We start from the raw sequence: 5241 nt of genomic DNA, 5'->3' as shown, positions 1-5241 counted from the left end.
AGGTTAGGATAGGTTAAACCTCTATGTAGGTTAAGCCGAAGCTGAATGAAACGGTACCGCAAACACAACGGGACAACACAATGAGTTTAATTGTGTTACGTGAAGTTAGGTTAGGTTATGTTAGGTCAGGTTTTTTCAGGTTAGGATAGGTTTGACCTCTTTGCAGGTTAAGCCCAAGCTGACTCAAACGGTACCGCAAACACAACGGGACAACACAATCAGTTTAATTGTGTTTCGCGAGGTTAGGTAAGGCTAGGTTAGATTTATTTCTAGGTTAGGCTCGAGTTGACCCATTCGATGTAGCACACATTTGCTACTGGGAAAATATGCTTCCACAGCTTTACGTGTCGTTCAATAAATTTCTGTTAGTTCAGGTTAGGTGAGGTCAAGTTCTGTTCGGTAAAGTTATGTTAAATAAGTTGATATCAGACAAGGGTTGATCCTCCACAGTTGTCGACATGTTTTTGAAGTAAAAATTTGCATCACTGGCATTATTTTGGATTTATATGCCTCAGTGCATGATTTTTCGTCATTTTTTGAGGTTATGACTCAACCATGACGTGATGGATGATTTTTGATACCGAATTTAAATTCAGCGCCCCAAAATCCATAGGAATACGTGTGTCTTGCTACCAGATCCGCACACTTACTTTTTTTGTGTGGCTGTGTTATTTTGAATTTAATGCAATTACATAAAATTTAAAAGTTTATATGTATACCTTTTAAATTTTTAGCCAGCATTTTTCCTGGAACCTAAATCATTTAAATCATAGAAATTCAAAATAAAATATAATAAACAAAAAATAAAAATTTCATTTAAATACTTTCTCTTTTTATGCTTATGTGATATAGAAATTAAGTTAATAACCTTGGTACTGGTAATTTATATAATAAGCATGTTAGCATTTAGTCTTATAATTATAATTATATACAAATTTAATAATCTACTTTAAAAACTTGTGAATTTTTTTTGTCAGATAAATCTTTTATTCTAGAAATTTAACAAATTTTAATATCATTATTACAGAGAAAAGAGATCTGTCAAATTAATTTAAAAAAAAAACTACATTCCAATAGCTTTTATTGAATCTATGAATTTTAAAGAATATTTCGACGTTTATAATTATGAGCCTATTATCGCTTGAGAGAAATAAGTAGGATTCTTCAACTACTATTTAATTGATCAGAATATATTTCGTATTTCTACGACTTTATAACAAAAAAGAGACTTATTTATACAATGAATTTTACCGTAAATTGAGGTGACGCATGCAACAACTCGACAAGCGCTTGAAACCGTGTAGAAGTATTGTCGGCCTGGGAAAATCTATCGATAAAAAAAAGTAGCCGAAACGTAAAACAAAATATACTTTCGTCTTCAGCTTGACGAGGCCGATAAATACTTCTGATGAAACTTTTTCATTCGACAATTATTACCAGCTTCGACCAGTGGACAGTCATCGAAAAAATTTTAGTTGAAATAACAGCGAGTTGAAGTCTAAACACTCTGCCGCTGGAGCGTTGTGTTGTTCTTTGCCGCTGCCAAAGGCCGAAAAGGAGCACTGCAGCGGCAGCGAGTGTTGACTTCAACTAGCTGCCATTTCCACAATTATCGACCGATTTTCTTTCAATTATCAGGATAACTTTCTCAAAGTCTAGTGAAGAACTTTCTCGGGAAAAGTTATTTCATATAACATTTTTTCGATGACCGTCCCACTGTTCGAAGTTGGCGAAACATGGTTTTCGTTCGGAATTATATTGCTATTAAATAAAAACAAACATATTGGCTTTTTAAACAAAGTTCTTTGTATTGAGAATACACCATATAAATTTCATGCGTTTTCACCCACAAATGTCTGAATAATTGCAAGTCGGCCGGGTCAAGCTGAAGACGAAAGTATATTTTGTTTTACGTTTCGGCCACTTTTTTATTGATAGATTTTCCCGGGCGGACAATACTTCTACGCGGTTTCGGGCGCTTGTCGAGTTGTTGCATCCGTCACATCAATGATCAATTTAGGCTTTTTTATAAGAAATGCTAATATTGACAATAATTTTATAAAAAATTCGATATAGATGTAACTAACTGTGCATGTATCCTACTTCGAGTTTATTGACAATAATATCTTATTCATAAGATTAAATTTAGTAATTTCTTTCTGAAAGACATGTTTTACAAGTAAACATTTTTTTAAGTTTTGTACATATATTCCAATAACTATAATAAACTAATCAAAACATAGATCAAACTGATGTTTGATGACTCTTGTCATTAAAAGTGTTTAAAAATATTAACAAAAGATTGTTTTTATACCTAAACCAATAATTCAAAACGGTCATGGAAAATGAAAAATTGTTGAATGAAAAGTCAGCGAATTTCGAAATATAGATTTGGTAGCAACACTGATATGAAAAATTTGATTTTTCGATACTACTAAATTTTGATTTTAAAATATTTGCCTAATTTCATTTTCTGATAAAAAATGTTAATAATCGTAAACTTACTGATTAAGTGGTAGCTAAATTATTTAAAAATGAGAGCATTTTTTAGCTTCAGTTAAAAATTTGTCTCTTTGGTTGAAAATTAAATTATTTAGTTTAAAATCCATTTTTTTGGGTTGAAAATAAAACTATTCTTGCATAAATTCCATCTTTTTTGGTTCAAAATGCAATTGTTTGGTTCACAATATAACTATTTTGGTTAAAAATTCGTATTTTTCTGTTAAATTCAAATGTTTTTTATTTTAATTTTAATCTTTATTGGTTAAAATACCAACCATTACATGTTTCGTTGGAAATGCATTTTTTTATTGAAAGTAGAACTACTTCCTTAAGATTCGAATTTTTTGTTGAAGATTCATCACTTTAGACAAAAATACATGTTTTTCGTTAGAAACTTAAATATTTGGTTAGAAGGAATTTTTTTACTGAAAATGAATATTAAACCAGATTGTTAAAAATTCATTAAATTGTTTGAAAATTCTTAATTTTAGTTGACATTTCATATTTTCTGGTTGAAAGTTTAACTACTTCTTCGAAAGTTGAACTACTTTGCTAAAAATCCGGTTTTTTTAAAAGATTTATCATTTTACTCACAATTTCCTCTCTTTGGTTGAAAATTTCTTTTTATTCTTTGGCAATTAGAGGTCAAGAAAAGTCTTCTTATTATGAATATCTTAGTTATTCCTTCAAAATCCTGATCAGTTTTTAATTAAACAATTTTTTTACAATTTCATTATTTATTAACAAAATTTTTCTATACGTGCATTCTTAACACCTCTAAACAAGAACAAAACTTTATTTCCTCTAGAATTTATTTGGTAGAAGAACCGTTTGCAAGTTACAGCGTTACAAACAAATGATTTTGTAACAAAATTCTAAAAAAAAATTAAAACTTGTACATTATATATATCGAGATAAGATCTTTCGAAATCAAAAAGAAATCTTCTGGTCAAATGAAAACTTCTCTACGTGAATTGTTGTTAAAAAACTGCTGTTTTAAAGAGGAAATGTCGTCTAGACTAGTATCATAAATTCCCCCTGAAACTGTTGCAAAACCTTTACCTGTCATTAATTGCTTTGCTTATTTTTCATAAATCACTTTAATCAATTATTTACAATAATTATTATAAATAGAACCCCACAAAAACTTCTTTAAAAATATATACTTTTAAAGTCCATGGTACCTTGAATAATTATAATTTTGCCATAAAAAATCTATAAAAATGTACAACCGTAAAAAATTATGAAAATCGGAAACAGAATTTTGTTGGAAAGTAGCGCTTAAGGACCTTGAATCTGTATTCTTAATTTAGAGCCCATTTTTCCCTTGTTATTTTAACATTGTTAAAAATTGTATTTTTCTCTTAACTGTGATTAAACAATCTATTTTTAAATTGGAGACAGGCTACGTCACCTTTTTAATTTCACAATCTGACCTACTTATTGTGTCAATAGAGTCAGCAATGTCACAACATTTCGTCGTTTCATTGAACTTATCTATTTTTTTTCTTTCAATTTTAATAACCTTTTTTTACTTATTAGCTACAGTCCTAAGTAAATTTATTTATTTGTTTCAAGCAATTAGTTGCCTTCAAAATATCTTTTGCATGAGGAATAATCAAATAATCAATTGAAATAATCTTCTTTAGGCACTTTCGTATTTAATCAAATTGATGTTTATTCAAAGCAAATAATTTTTCTAAAGTTTGCTTGATAAAGGCTATTTTCTATGGAAAAAAAATATATAAAACCGAAAACATTTTTCAATGCGGCCTTCTTATCGTTTCAAAAGACTTAAAAATAGAACTCAATCGTGTCGTTTTATTAAACTTTTCTATTTTTAGAACTCTGTAAAACTTCACTAGAAATTAGTTAATTTTAAAATATTTCTTTATTATTATTTTTATGTTGTTTAAAATTTGGATTTTAAATTAAGAATGCACAGGCGGAAAAACTGTTTACTTTAATAATTTTTGCTTAAGAAAATTCGAAAAGGTGATTCTACACTGAGAAAACTATATCGCATGCATTACAATATATACCGTAATTCCTGCGCTATATATCGTAATTATCGCATTATAATAGCGCAAAATCGTGATATCATACATTGCAATGTTTTTACATTATATGCAGCATAATTGTGCTATCTATAACGGAAGAATTTAAAATTATTACACTATCACATTCTATTTCTTCTTTTGTGATCTCCCGAGGGTTCGAGTAGTGAACATGCGATCACAGAAAATTTAAAGATAAGGTTTACATCGATTCCAGGTGAAAAATTCACCGAAACAAAAATCAATCCTGTCAGATAAACTTTACATGAATCGAAATTCTACATGTTTTACCGAAAATTCATCACTTCAGCGTGACGCAGCAGACGAGATCAGAATTATTCTCGTAACCTCGGTGAAACTTCCGCCGAATATATTTTAATTTTTAACCGCTGCAACCCGAATAAAAATGCTTCGACTTGAGTTCGACTTGAATTGCACCCAATCAAGACATGCTGAAGTCGACAAGGTCGACTTGAGCATGTCTCAGTTTTGAGACGAAGCCTGACTTCCATGTATGTATTGGAGACAAGTTTTTGTGTCTTGAAGACATTAATTTATCTCTTGAGTCATATTTTCATGACTCCAACACGTGCGGTTTATAGCTTCGAGCGTATACCTGTCCTAAAAAAAGGTTATTTCTAACAGTCATAAAAGCTAATCTTTGTTAATCGTTAAACAATCT

Source organism: Belonocnema kinseyi, chromosome 7 (assembly GCF_010883055.1).
Source record: "Belonocnema kinseyi isolate 2016_QV_RU_SX_M_011 chromosome 7, B_treatae_v1, whole genome shotgun sequence".
Classification (NCBI taxonomy): Eukaryota; Metazoa; Arthropoda; class Insecta; order Hymenoptera; family Cynipidae; genus Belonocnema; species Belonocnema kinseyi.
The sequence above is the reverse complement of the archived record's forward strand: the minus strand, read 5'-3'. Positions refer to the sequence as shown.